The 15902-nt window shown below is 36.3% G+C and overlaps 1 long non-coding RNA gene across 1 annotated transcript in view; it reads right to left on the bottom strand.

Moving 5' to 3' along the window:
* Positions 1-1948: 1948 nt before the first annotated feature.
* The window catches only part of LOC120892922 (uncharacterized), a 180971-nt gene continuing 167017 nt past the window's right edge, over positions 1949-15902 (bottom strand). The window contains exon 7 of the long non-coding RNA XR_005737747.2: positions 1949-2025. This is a non-coding gene — a long non-coding RNA (uncharacterized LOC120892922). The remainder of the gene's footprint in view (positions 2026-15902) is intronic.

The raw sequence follows: 15902 nt of genomic DNA, 5'->3' as shown, positions 1-15902 counted from the left end.
TAAATATCATTCTTATAGTTATATTCATGGAACATATATTTGAAATTTAGCCTGTTTACCACTTTATTCTTCCTAGTATTACTTTTTACATCTCACATCTCCTTCTAGTATCATGTTCCTTCTACCTGCAGGGCATGTTTTAGACATAGCAGTTCAGAAAGTATGGTACAGAGACCCCTGTGCCTACTCCAGACCCTACCTAGGGATCTGTGACGTCAAAACTATTTTCATAGCAACAATAAAAATTATTTATTATTTTTACTTTCATTCTATCAGTTGAGTTCTCCAGAAGCTACTTGGTATAGTATATCAAAATAGATTGAATGAGAAAAAAATGATAATCCAACTGTCTACCATTAAACCAGAAATTAAAGATGTTTGCAAAAATGGAAAACAATCTCATTCTCCTATTTATTCATTTTATTTTTAGTTGACACCCAATATTTGTGCACTGTGATATTTTGACATATGTATACATTATATAATAATCAAATCAGGGTAATATTTAGAATTTTTCCTTTGTCATTTTTACATCAATTCTTTTTTGGTGAAAAAATTCAAAATCTGGTCTTCTTGTTATTTTAAAATACATAATAAAGTCTTATTAATTATATTCACTTGCTTTGCCATAGAACACCAGAGCTTACTCCTATCTAACAGATATTTTCTACCAAATTCTCCTTCTTTCCTCTCCCCACTACCAGCATCCCCTGCCTCCCCCAGCCTCTGGTAACTGCCTTTCTACCTTCTAATTCTATGAGATCAACTTTTTTTGCTTGCACATACAAGAGATTCATGCCTGGCTTATTTCACTTATATAATGTCCTCTGAGCTCAACCACGTTGCCACAAGTAATAGGATTTTATGACTATTTTTTTCTGAACATTGTTACTCTCATCAAAATCTCTTACATTTAAGTGATAATTATTACCGTTATTTTAAAGTTAATGGGTAAATATTATTTTTAATATTTTAATCCTCACATTATAAATATGATCTGCAAAAATAAAAGCTTTTGGTTCCCCCAATAATTTGCAAGAGCATAAGAGGCCAAAGATAAACAATTTAAGAAACACTAAAGCTTGCTTATAACAGGTGGTTTTGTTGGGGTTTGGGTAGTAAACTTAATTTTTAACTTTTATCTTTATGAAAATGCCAAATTTTTGCCCTCATTCTTGAATGATTGCTTTGCTAAGTGTATAAATAAATGGAAAGTTCTCGAGTTATTTCCTCTCACCTCTTTGAAGGTATCATTCCATCACCTTCTGTTGTCCCAACTAGCCTCAGAGCCTCCGAGGAGGACACTCCTGCCATTGTTGTTTCGAAGTCATTGTTCTTTCATCCTATGCCTGCTTTTAAAATCTTTTTTGTGATCAATGTTCTGTAATTTTACAATAATGGCACAAATTTTTTTTTTTTATCTTCTTAGAGTACACGATGTTTCCAAAATCTGAGGAATTGTAATTTTTTAACAGTTCTGGAAAATTCATACTCCGTTGTTACCACTCTTTCATTCTCTATGTTGTATTTCATTCTAACCTTGTTTTTAATATGCTGCTTAATAATCTTTTGAGTTCCATTTTACTATTATCACAATGATATTTTTCATATTTAGAATTTTTCCTTTGTCATTTTTTACATATTTCTTCTTTATGCTATTTTGTCCATTGGTGAACTTTTAGTATCCTTAACATCATCAGTAATTATATAAAGAGTTGTAATATTCTATGCAATATTTTGTATGTATATGTCTGAAAACCTCAAATATCTTAGAGATCTACGTTGGTTATTCATCAAAGATGTTGCATCCTCATATATTTAAAGATCTCTTGATTGTGAGCTCATTTCTTGATCTTAACTGTAACAATCCTGTACTACTTCATTCAGAATTAGGAAAGCTTTAAGCAGAAAATACTTGCTCCTGAGGATAACTAGGAAATGCAACTCACCTGGGTCCACTTCAGCCCTCTGTATGTCTCAGCTCATCCGGGGAAATCTGAGCTCCCTTACTATTTATCATGATTCCTGCAAAGACACCATCAGACAATTATACCTAAGGATTGTGAAACCATATGTCTTTTCAGAAAGTCTCGGTTAAAATGCAAATATCTTTAGAAGGGAAACTGCCCTTGAGTCATGAGGTGTCTTCCTAAAAAGGATCATAGACAGATAAATAAAAGCAGTGTGCTACAAAGCTGGTTCTTTGGAGAACTTGTCTAGGTTCACAATAGTGAAAAGGAAAACCTTTTATATCTATGTAGAATAAAGATGACAAAGTAATTTCATAAGGTGATAGTGATAGTGTAAGTCAAGAGTGCCATCATAGGAAGGAGTCTAACGCCTTCTGTGGGCCCAGGAGAAACAAGTCCATAAAAACCTGGTAATATAATAATAGCACTCATGTGTGTCAGACACCCTTCTAATTGCTTTACATGTATAATTAATTAAATCCACAAAACAATCTTATTCTTAGGTGTTATTTTGTATTTACACTGAAGCAATGGACACCAGTTAAGTAATTTGCTTGAAGTTACACAGCGAGTAAATGGTGGATAAAATGGTTGACTGTGAAAAGTCTCGCTTTGAGGCTGTGTGCATAATCATTAAGCAGTCTGAATTATGACACCTTGATAAAATTTTCTCCATTTCCAAAGTATTTCCATTTCCAATTTATATTTAATTTTGTGGATTTTAAACAAGCCTAATTTTTTAAGAGTTTAGTATTATTAAATTGAAAAAAAATTAAAATGGAGTAATACATACACATCTCTGGGGTCCAAGGACCACAGAGCAACCCCTCATTTCTCTGATGTTTCTCATTATGTCTCCAGGACTATATGAGATGTGTTTTCTGCACTTGTAGCACTTCTGTGTGCCTCCTTTATGTGGGAGGTGTTTTCTATCTTCAGGATTCATAGTTGTGTTTTTTTACATTCATCCATACTATTTATTGTTAGATGTCTTGGAAAATAATTACATTTTATTTTTCTCATTCTTATAGAGTTTGCATCATGGTATGTTCCCCTTTAGCGAAGATTTCACAATTACAAGTCATCAAAGGTGTGTATACAAAACACATACACACACGTTCCATTTTCCATTCTTTTATGGGGTTGTGTGTTTTGAGAACACACAGCAAAATCCATTTATCCGGATACAAAAAAAAAGAAAAAGAAAAAGAAAAGAAAACTTAGTGATCTATGTAAAAAAAAAAAATGAACAACTAACAAAAAATTTAGTTTTAAAAAAAGACATTTCTAAAAGCACTATGTACATTTCATTCCTTCTAAAACAGATTCCTTTGAGCATAATTTGACCTTTTGTTGGTAAATTTAAAATAAAGTATGCTTATCCCCAATCTTTTAGGATACTTAAGACCAAATTCATTCATTTGAAAAAAAAAAAACTATTGTTTATTTACCATGTTCAAATGGAAAAGCTGGGGCCTGTGCTTCAAACATTATGGACAAAAGAATTCTTTCTGTTCTCAGATACCTCACAGTCCGACAAGAAATAGAGCAATATATTCCCATTTAGTTGTAATAATGAAAGCAATAACTCATACATTAAGGTAAACCTTTAAAAGAGGTGATATTTCACCATCATGCCTGGTCCTCAAAAAATGAAAAGAAATATTCTAGCAGGTATAAAAGAGAGGCAAAGCAAGGAATACATATGGCTAAAGCATAAGTTTGAAGAGACACTAAGAGAAAAATAAAAAGAGGAACAAACAGTAAAGAGGCAAAATGAATAACGGTTAATAGCACAAATGGGGAGTCTGAACAAGTTGATTTTGAACCCCAGTTCCACCACTTATTAACTTCATACCTGACTAGGTTTTGCCCTATCCTAGCTTATTCATCTGCAGTTATGGTTCATATTGAATAAAATAAAGAATGTGAGACTGGTGTGTTAGTGCACACCCATAATCCCTGGGACTTGGGAGGCTGGGGCAAGAGGATTGCAACTTGCCAGTCAGGGCAATTTAGACCCTGTCTTTAAATAAAAATAAAATAAAAGGGCCAGGGATGTAGCTCAGTAGCAAAGAGCTTGCCTAGCATGCAGGAGGCCCTAGGTTCAATCCCTAGTACTACAAAAAGAAAAAAAGAGATGTAATTATTGGTATTATTATCCATGTTGTGATTATTAGAAATGACCCATTTCAGCATTTCCAATGATGGATCTTTGACAGCTGTGTCCCTAAGGGCATGTTACCTCACCAATATTCTGGCCCCAGGAGTGCAGACCTCCAACCCTGTCCACCTACCACCATCACAATAGGCCCCACTACCAATGCCCACTATGCCTGAATATTGCTGAATTCTTGCCTTGATAAAACAGTCCCCTAACTCCTGCTTTCTCCAAACTCTGCTTTCTAAGAAGGGGGTGGTAATTGTCATTTGAGAATGAGAAAAAAAAAATCTACCCATGCTAAAATTCAAAAATGGGCTTCAATTGAATCGGTATTCCTACCCTCACAAGGTTATTTCAAATGCATTTGGAAGATGCTCTTACTGAAGTGATGTCTCAGATAAAGAATTCACTATAATGGTGAGAATTTCAAATACAATGAAAGGCCTGAGGGAGAAATTTCCACACACACACATTGTCAGACTCCTCTAATGAATTATGAGTAGGTGGTTTCCTCTACCAACAAGAAGAGCCATCCCTGCAGACAAGACTGCAGCTGAGATCCAGTTTTGCATTCCTTGCATTTCCAGTAGTGTGGGTGGAAGATTTCATGGCACCATCCAGTTTCTTCTTGGCATGTGTGGGTCATGCTTTATTCAGCATTATGAGACATCTCCTTGAACAATAAGGTTAAGACTATATTTAAGGCAATGGCAGCTAACAGAGCTGTAAATATTATTCAAAAGACAGAGCAGATGAAGCCATGAATACTCACAAGGCACAAGCAATAAAGTCAAGAAATTTTTATAAAGGAGCCAAGAGGAACCAAACTGGTTCCTCCAATCTGGGAAACTCCAAATCCTGCTGTGCCTGAAGGCCTTGGAGAGAGGCAGAGGCTGCCAACTCATCCTTCAGAACTAGTGGGTATCCTCTCTTTCTTCATTGAATTTTTCAGTAGTAACATTTCCAGACACCTAGGAGTTTCCTAGCATCAGATAAATGAGGCTACAAGCATCCATTCATTAGATTTTCTTCCTATGGTTATGGACCTTGCTTTGGAGGGAGGAAGGGGTACAGTGGAGTGACCCTTAGTCTGAGTCATTAAAATCACTCAGCTACAAATTGCTTAGCTGTGAAGCCCCCTACCTCACAATTTCTGCCTGGGCAGCCAGAGAATGTAGCTGATTAATAATGTGATAGGTGTGGCTGGCTGTCCCTAGGTGCTTTGATTAAAAAAAAAAAAAATGTTCGTGCTAAAGACACTATTTATTATAAGCAACACAAGGGTGTGGTGTTTCACTGTTTAGCAATTATAAACTGAAACTATAAGTGCTTTGAAACCAAGCCAGAAAGCAGACAAACCTAAAATAAGACAGGCTACACCCCTCTTTATGGATATCCTGTTTCTGATCTTGATGACAGCAAAAAACATTTTCAATCCCTCCTGCCATTGACCCCTTATAATATGTACATGGAAACCCTAAACAAAAATAAATACAAAATTTGATAATCTCTGCTTCAAACTTTAAAAAAAAAGAATGGTATCGAAGTAAAAGCAAGAAACTTTTACAGGAGTAAAATTAAATCTGTCCAGGAACCTTTATTTTAGAAAGGTTGGTATTCAAATTTTGATTCCTCATGTTGAAACAGATGGGCATAACAGGCATAATCCTTATAGTATATCACTTACAAATTCACTATTTATGTGAAGGATTTATGTTTCTAAAGTACCAGTAAAATGCCTGTACTACTCTTTGTCCACATGCCCCTGAACATTTCCACCACTTTTGTGGTCTCTACCATCACCTGAGGTCAATTACTTCGATATTCACATTTCCTCTCCCACTCACTCCAGTTTAACAGCATTTCTGCTGACTGGTTCTGCCAGCTGTGTCTCACATTAACCTCAAGCTCAAGCTGGCTGATATCATTCATCCCCCTCGTCCAATATTTCAGCAAAATTTTTGGACTTCAAACTGTTCTCAGTGGAATCTCCAAGTCAGGAGTCACAGAGATACAGGATTATAGTCACCTTTTTCCTCTATTTCTCCGGCACAATTTCTCAACCTTTGCTTTATTGATATTTTTGTACTGACAATTCTTTGTCCCGGGATGGGGGCTTAGAGTTGTTCTAGCCCTTCACAGTGTTCCCCAGCATTCCTGGTTTCTACCTGCTAGTTGTCAGTAGTCATACCCACTTCCCAAGGTGCAGCAACCAAAATGCCTCTAGACTTTGAAAATTTCAAGAGAGTAAAATTACTCCCCCACAACCTTTCCAAGGCCCCCCCGAAAATGAGTTTCCTAGAGCCAGATGAATTCTGCCTCTTTTTTGTAGCTTCCTCATATCACTACTATTTCATCACTGTGCCAGCCAACCCCCAGTGGGGACAATCAAAGTCTGCGGTTTTTTTGGAGTAGATTTTTTGACACGTAACGGACAGTGTACTAAGATATATCAAACTCAACAACCAACCATCAATATGTAAGAAAAAGAATTTTAATTTAAAAAATGAGAAATGTTTCTGGAGTCTCTCAAATCCTTACATGAAAGAGAGAGAGAGAGAGAGAGAGAGAGAGAGAGAGAGAGAGAGAGAGAGAGAGAGAGAGAGAGCGAGCGCACCTGGCGCAGTGGCACACACCTGTAATCCCATTGGCTTGGGAAGCCTTGGCAGAAGGAATGCAAATTCAAAGCCAGCCTCAGAAAAAGCCAGGTGCTAAGCAACTCAGTGAGACCCTGTCTCTAAGTAAAATACAAAATAGGACTGGAGATGTGACTCAGTGGTTAAGTGCCCCTGAGTTCAATCCCTGGTACTAAAAAGAGAAGGAAAGAAAAGAGAGAGAGAGAGAGAGAGAGAGAGAGAGAGAGAGAGAGAGAGAGAGAGAGAGAGAGAGAGAAAGGGAGGGACGGAGGGAGGGAAGAAAAAGAAAAGAAAAAGGTTGGAGTCTGAGGGTTTCAATGCTGATTTCATTTCTAAGAGTTTAAAGTTGTCATTTGGAATAGGATGGAGCAGATAAGTAGCCATCATTTAACTACCTAGACAACCTTGGAATATTGTATTCTGAACAAGGATATTAGGCTAAGGTGAACAGGACTATGAGTTCAGGGTATTAGCTAGACCTTAATTGAATCCCACCTTTCATAATGTAATGGTGGGAGACAAGAATATCTAACTCTACTGATCTGTCCCCAGGACTAGAATAATGAATTATTTTTTCTATATTCCACCTTTTATTAGAATGAACCTGCAGTAACTCAAAATGTGAAATGTGTGGCACATAGTAGGTGTGTCATAACAGCTAACATTAGCTAATGTTAGCTAATAACAGCATGAATGCTTCATGCTGACACTGTTAGGGTAGCTTTAAGGTGAAATTGGGCTGGCACGGTAAAGTTTCCATGAGAAACAACTTTAAGACAGAAACAATAGTGCTGCAGAAGCATCCAGCATTTTCTAGAAAAGTAAAAGAAAAAAAAAAGAGGGGGAATAACAATCTTGGGAATCAAACAATAGGAGCTCTTAGGTTCAAACACCTCTCAGAGTTAATGATAATAATAAAATGACTTTAAAATTGGTCATTAAACTTTTACTAGCATCACATGACTATTAATTGATACTATATTAGTCTTGATTATGAAAAAGAGGTTAGAAATAATTACACTAGATCTTTGTGAATCCTCCTGAATTATCTCTATATAACACAGAGAGAGGCAAGAGGTACCATGAAGGGTGTGGTTCACAAAAGCAAGAGAAGAAATGCCTCAAATGGGACAAATAGCAGTAGCAGCGGTGTTGAATGATCCAGTAAGCAAAACACTTAAAGTGCCTGGATGCAGTGAGAGCTACAGATGCCCTTGGTAAGAGCAAGAGCAATTACTAGTTGATGAGGATAATTTCAGACAATGGTAATGAACACACTTCAGTGTTCCGAAGAGGAAATGGAAAGCCAGAAGAGATGGCAAGTATAGACAACACTCAGTGAAAGATAGAATTGGAAGGTGCTAGGAATTAAGGGAGGCTTTCCTAAAAGTTTTGAAGAACTCTCATTTAAATACTTAGGAGAAGAGACTTGTTGAGTTTACAAGAACAATAGGAATGCCATAGAACTCAGTTCCTGAAGAGGTGAAAGTAGGAGATCTAGAAGAAAGATGGTGGAATTAGGCTTAGCTGATAGATGGAAGAGGATGGACTCATCTCTCGTAGGAAGAAAGGGTAGGAAGAAAGGGAGGAACCTGGGCAAGGAGTCAGTCCCTGGACCTTGAAGGCATTCCCACTTGATGGCTTCCATTTAATTCATGAAGAAGTTGCTATCTCACCTCTCTTGTAAATTAGTATTTTTTTTTCTTTGATCCATTTCTCATTGGGAAAACTGACTAAATAACTTTGGTTCATTGCATTCTTTTGATAATCCTTTGTTCTGTTGTAGCCTGTGAACCCACCCATAATGTATTAGCACACGTGCACATACACAGACATGCACATACATACACATGCAAAGGAATATACACACAAAAGAGTGTCTAAGCCGTGTTCCAATTCATTATTATTTTCTCGAGTTGGTAACATTTTTATTTAAGTTACAAATCAGTACAGGATCCAGTCAAATAACACATGATTTCCGTGTTGAGGTTTTGAAATAAATGTGTCATGTGAAGATTTGGGGCTTTTTCATCACAACATGGAATTAGAAAATCACCTGCTAAGAACGTGGCCATTATTGTATGCTCTGTGCAGAACAAAGGTAGTTGATACTGTACCTTGCAAAGCTGCTGTACCCGCCCTTTGTCGCTGCCCAGGTGTTTCCCATGCCTGTGGCAGACTTAGGAGGTGGAGGAGCCAAGCCTGCCAGACCAGTTGCAAAGTGCAGAACATGCCTCAGGGCCTCTATTCACAATCCAATTTGCCTTCAGTACTGTGCCCAGCCTTAGCACCGCAAGGCTGACCTTTCGACACAGGTAAGTTCAGCAACAATCACTTGGCCACAGCCATGGCTTCTGCCTGGTGCCAGGAATTCCGCAGTCTCTTGGGTGACAGCCACTTGGCAGCAATTTTCAGAAGCCCTGAATAAGGCTGTGTGTGTGTGTGTGTGTGTGTGTGTGTGTGTGTGTGTGTGTGTGTCTTCTCTGGAGCTAACATGCAATACTTGTTGGGAGGGAGAAGGAGAAAAGATACAGAAGGTTTGAATAAAAATGGTGTTTCTTCCTTCTCTCTTTCCAGTCTATTGTCATAACACCCTCGCTGAGCTCTGACTTTAATGGGAGTCTCTAAAGATGGAGAAAAAGCAAATGGGAAAGAGAAAAGCAAGAAAAGATAGAATACTTAGACTAAGAGGCAAATAAGGGCAAAAGATGAAATGCTGAGCTGAAATAAGAAATGAGGCCTCTGTGTCTTTGGGTGGCATGTCCTTCCATCTCCTCTGCCCTCACTCCTTTACAGCCCAAACCTGAACTCTCCAAAGTGAATACAAAAAGGGAGGGCAGGGGACTGTTTGTCATAATTTTGGACATTCCATATTTATGGTCTTTGAATTCTTGTAATAAATTCCCTTATATCAGTGGAGTAGCAAGGATTCTTTATGGCATTTTTTAAAGTATTTTTAACTCAGGCTGTACAACACAGAGATAATTGCTTGGCTAATATTACTAGTTGGACAGATAAGTGGATATGTCTGGGAAAAAAAGTATTATTTTTTCAGAAAACCAAAATATTCATAATGATTAAATGCATATCCTTCGTTATAAAAGAAGCTGCTTCCTCATATAATTTCCAAATATGTGTTGATAGTAAATAATACATCCAAAATACCTAACTGAAGCATCTTTTTTTAAAGTTTTACATTCACAGGATTACACCTACAATTGGTTTTAGAAAGAAATGAATCAGAGTCTCTGCCCAGACCAAACTCAGAGGACCCGCTTGCTCTGACATTGGCTGACAGAGAACTCAAAATCACATTCAATGGTGCTCTGAGTGCAGTATCTAGTCCACAGTAAATGGTCACTAAGTGTTAGCTGTTTTTAGCCAATCAGGAAAAAAAAAGTTATTATTACTGAACCAGATGAAAGCTTGTGCATATAGAAGAAAAGGAGAAAAACAAATAAAATACCAATGGCTCTTTGTGAGTAGTGAGTGATTTTAAAGACATCTCAATAAAATGGTGAAAATGGAATCCAAATTCTAAGCAATTAAAGAACAATAAATGTGATATAGGCTACTCTTGAATTTGGCAGTGCAGAGATGTAAAAGGAAAATGATCTTATAATATATCATATTATCAGGGATTAGAAGTCTATCAGATGACTGAATGATCCCCTTCAGAATACTACATTTATTCCTAAATCAACTACCCTTTCTGCTTCAACAAACACTTCCCTGTATCCATACACATATATAAGTACATGTATATTATGTATTAATTATATGAAGACACATGTTAGATTAAAGCTTGAAACTCCACACCAGGTAAACCATTATATGTTTCAAAATGTGCATTTTTTTATTGCAGCCACTTATTTTGCTCACCCAGGCAAGGTCAACTCAATGGTAGCTTGCTGTTTTGGGGATGCCATAATGGTAGAATATGAATGTTCCATTCACAAATGGCCATGACTTCAACTCCATATTTTATAACTTGCTTAAATGACTTACTATCTTTAATTCTATGAGTAGACTTCTGCTCAGCCACAGTTACTTAGGATGATTTCTGGTCTGACCCGAGTCCTTCATGCTGCCCTGACACTCAGTGTTTACCCAAGTTCATAGGTGATGCTGGGAGACTTTGTTAAAAAACCAGATGGGATTTGGGTAGTGTCTTGTCCTTCATTTTCCATGTTGCTAATTTTTTTTTGACATCATGATGCCATTATAACTTTCCATTGCTATTTTTTTAATTAAAATTTTTCCATCTAACTAGTCACCAAAATTTAGTTGTCCGAAGGTAATTTCAAGGCCATCCAAGTATCTGCCACTTTTTGCAGATACTTTTGTCCTTGTGCGTATGTATTTTCTCATCTACCTTTGTCATTCATCTATCAACCTGACCTCTTTTTACTTTCTCTTTCTCATTACTAAATAATTTCCTCAACTCAAATTTCTCCCTATGGTGTGGAGGATGAGGTTACTCTATGCAATAGGCTTTATTTTTAATTATAATTTTTATTATAAAAAGTAAAAAAGAACACCCCCCAAAATGCAATCAAATGTGTTTCCATCAAGTTTGTTTTCTTGTGTATAAATGTTTTAACTTAATTATAACTCTGCTTCAAATCTTTCTTATACAAACATATGTAGTAAACAATAGATATTAATGGTAATAATGAATAGACATTTGTAACAAGAGTATATATTTTATTTTCTATAATTATTTTATTAACATTCTAATATAAGCTTTTATCATGTTGATAATAATAAGCTACCCAAATGTGCCTTTGAAAGCCAGACATGTTACAATATGAACTACCTATTTGGGGACATTTAATTCACTTCCAATTTTTGTAAGTATAAAAATTATTTTCCCAACAATGAAATGAGTTGGAGATACGCAGTTGCAAAATGCTTCCAAAAGTTGTATGATCTTGCTACTATTGTACAAAGACAATGATTTTTGTTTCAACCAGATGAGTATAAAATAAATTTCTTAAGGCAAGTTTAATATATTAATATTGTACTCCATAGATGTTTGAGCTAATTTAGCCACCTGATGCAATTTCAAACTGCAGCCATGTTAATTTCTTTACTTTATCAACTCATTTGAGAATATTTACTCTAAGCAAGTAAAGCAATGCTGTCAAAGAAAAGAGATAAGGTCAGTGTTGCCACTTTATTAAGATTTCTTAAAAACTTAAAGGTATGGATTTGCTTATCATCTGTCTATAGAACAAGGATCTTGTCATTCATATATTCTCTTCTAATTAGCTATTTTCAAGTGTAAAGTTCCATTGTCACCATTTCACATTTAAATAACCTGATTAATTAAAGTTTTATCAGTTAGAGATGACCGATGTGGTATGTTTAGTATAAAGACACTATAAAATCCAATTCCTCTAAGGCTGTCATAATGTTTTATTACATGAAACACCTCAAGAGACAGGATGGGTTTCTTAATTGTTCTGCAGGCATTTAAAGATGATTAAATCACATGAAGCTATCTTTAAAATTGTGGCCATTCCTTAATCTTTCCAGTGGTCACTCAAAAGCTAGCCACATATCCAGTATTAAGAATCACCAGCCCTGGATGTTATGCCTGCTGTATTTGTAATCTCACAACATTATCTGAATCAAGGTACAAAACTTCACTTCCTGGTATCTCTATACCCACCCTTGAAAAGAAGAAAATGTAGCTTGGTGACAATGGCAGTATGTTAGGGAGGCTTCCTTAAAGGCTACTGAGAAGCTATGTGATTTTTTTGTGTACATTAACAAATCCATCGATCGTGTCACAGATATTTCAGAAGCGCAAGTTCTGATTTGCTCAAAATGCTGACAAATCGTTAAAAATATATTGATATTGTTTACTGACTCAGCAAAGAGTAAAGATTTGTCTGAAATGTAAAACTTATGACTATCTGACAAAATGAGGACTCTAAACCAGTCTGTCTTAGCACCACACAAAGAGGTTTCAAAAGAAGGCACCACCCCTTTTTTGTGAAAGAGACTAAAGATCATTTGTCTTCAGATTTTTTTCTTTTGCAACTAACATTGTGCTTCTTGCTGTATTTCATGATCAACAAATTTAGTCAAACTTTTTACATAATTTTATTAATTGTCCAAATATGGCTGAATTTTAAACTTCAGCAAAATAGCAAAACTATGAAGAATAAAAGGTCATGTGGTTGATTTAGTATCAAGGATAGACTGCTCTGTCATAATTAGCCTCAGAACTGCTATGAAAGCTTATAAAGACATGGGTACAGATAAGTCTCGTGGGTCTTTACTGGTCGTATACTTTGAAACCAGAGAGCCTGTTCTACTTCTTCTTTTTTGTCTATTTTCAACTTTTTTGTCTATTTTCTGGTAAAAGTATTATATTCAATGATGGAAATTCTCTAAAGATGTGTGTAGACAAAAGATAGTCACAAACCACAGTGTCCTATGTCTACTCATTATCTATGGTACTTTCCTTTGGGTTTCACAGAAACACAAAGGACCAAGTTACTGAAATTATCTATTAATTCTCTTTCTCTAGACATGATCTCTACCTAAACCATTCTAGACAGATACGTCCTACATTCCAGGGAAGTGAACTTCACAATGCTTTAAGAAGAACATGACCTTCATGTAAGTAATGAATGAATGTATACAGGCCATGTTGGGGATTGTGAAACTCTGGATCCTTCTTAAAGTTGAATCATTCTGGAAAGACAGTTTGGATGAATTCATTGATATTCCCATTTGTGAAGCTTCTACACAATTTCAGCATTTGAATGACAACCCAAATCGTATAAGATTCCCGTAGTCTCCAGAAAGAAATAAACATTTTTTTCAACTCATTAATCTTGATTTATTTACACATGTAACAGTCCTCAATTTAGCCAATATGTTGTTTAGAAAACTCAGCCAAGCATTGCCACACATCTCATGAAAGACTGAGGCTATTTTCTTTTCATCCCCTTGGGAGAAGACAACTTCTTGACAACACATAATGCCTATTAAGTACTTCAGTTCATCTCCTGGTCTGACATTAGAGATTCTGCCAGTCCTTCCTTCCACTATCCCCAGTGCTGGGTAGAGAATATACACACCTCATCTCTGGTATTTTATTTTCTAGAGAAAGTGGTGTCACAGAAACGCATGAATAAAGAGAATTCTTACGCTTTATTGGGCCAACATCTCCATATGACTCTTTCACCGGCTCTGCCATATTCCTTAGTCATGTGTTTTGTTCTCAAGTGCGATAATGGATCTAAGATAAGCCCATAGGAATAGAAGGGCAAATACAGGAAACAATATCATTGGCTTTTCTTGGCCAATTTGTCTCCACAGCAAGGCCATTCTTTACCCAAGACTTCAAAGCACTCAACACATTTTCACAAACGAACTACTACATGAAGGAGCAGAGATGAAATCACCAATTTTGTGAAGAGTGCCAGGTCTCAGTAACATTCCATGGTGGTCAGGCAAGGGGAATAGTCCAAAAAGGAACTCTCTCTCTCCTGGCAAAAGGATTTGGTTCTCATTTGCACATTTGATATATTCTAACTCGTATAATAAAGATAAGGATATTCCCATTGTAAAGCTATCAACTGAAGTTCAAAGAAACAGTTCATCGTAGTCCACGAAAAGCCATCTGAAGGAACACAAGAACCATGATTTCTATTTTTCCAGTCACTAGATTATTTTCCTTCCCATATGGCTGACTTGGTTGCTATCCAAGTGCAGCAGGATCTTTTACCTAAAAGAAATCCCAGCATTTTCCAATTAACCAAATTTATAATAGAGAGACGGGATTCTTCTGATGAGTCCAGGACTGATCTCTCCTGGAGGCAAGCTACTGAATTTGATGGAGCAGAGGCCAAATGGGTAATGACAAATTCCACGTTTTCATGTCTTGGTTCCTTGAGTGCCTGAAAGCATATGGAATGAAATTCTTTCCTGAGACACTGCAGTGATGACAGAAAGAACAGGAGTGTTCAAACTCACAGGATTTTAAGGAATAAAATGTAGAGGGAGCTTTGAGGGGGTGGGGGGGGCAGACAATGGAAGAAAGGAAGGAATGTAAGATCCGTCAAAAGATAGCCTCAACTTCTGTACAACTTGCCTTCTAAGAAAAGCAGTCTTGACGCACAAAAAAAAAAAATGATTCATGGGGAAGAGTAACTGGTTTACAGCACCAAGAAAGGAAAAAATTGTAAACAAATTAAATTAAAATAGAGGGGGAAATGAAGAGGAATAAAGAAAACAAGGTTGAAAGGAAAGTTCATGGGTTTCCAAGTAGACAGATCTGTGTGGACACAGCTCAGATTTCTAAGAGAAATTCTGGGCGTGATTTTTATACAAATTACTTCATCTTCATTAGTATCCTTCTTTCCATTGTAAAAACTGGGTTATTAATGGGGACAATGTGAGATAAGTTTTGACAATAACTTAGTCCAGTGCTTACCATACAGTGACTAACAGATATTAATTTTCCTGTAACTAGGTTAACATAACCTCATCTATCAAAACATACCTCATGTTTCCCATTAAAGCACGTAAATAGAAGTTTAAATGCACTAGAAAAGATAAGAAAATTAAAATAATTATGAGAGCTACTAACTAGGCAATAAATTAATTCCAGATCTGGTCCTGTAAGTATATACAGGTCCTAAAATATGATAGATATTTTTTTCATTCTTATCGAGAAAGCAGATTCGGATACCATTCTGGACATCTCATAGCACATACTACATATTCTTTTCTTACATTCCTTTATCTACAGAAACACATCTACCTTCAATGCATTCTACAAAAATTTCCAATTATTCATTGATTTAAGAATGAACTGGTAACATAAATAAGTGAGACTATTTGCAATCATCCAGACCTCAGCTCGAACCTTGGCCGAGGATATGTAGATCTGACATTCCTAAATCATCGATTTTTATTTTCAGAATAAGAAATTCTTATTATTATGTAAAAATTCACTGCATTAAATGTTTCACAAAAAGTTTTTAATACTCCATGGTATGAAATACCCATTTTAGTACATGAAATGGCATCATCAGATCACTGCTTTGTGACCTCTGGTGTGAATTATTCAAGGAATGACGAGTTGCCTGGTCTTGCAATGGAAAG

Source organism: Ictidomys tridecemlineatus, chromosome 7 (assembly GCF_052094955.1).
Source record: "Ictidomys tridecemlineatus isolate mIctTri1 chromosome 7, mIctTri1.hap1, whole genome shotgun sequence".
In the NCBI taxonomy this organism is placed as follows: domain Eukaryota; kingdom Metazoa; phylum Chordata; class Mammalia; order Rodentia; family Sciuridae; genus Ictidomys; species Ictidomys tridecemlineatus.
The sequence above is the reverse complement of the archived record's forward strand: the minus strand, read 5'-3'. Positions and strand labels throughout refer to the sequence as shown.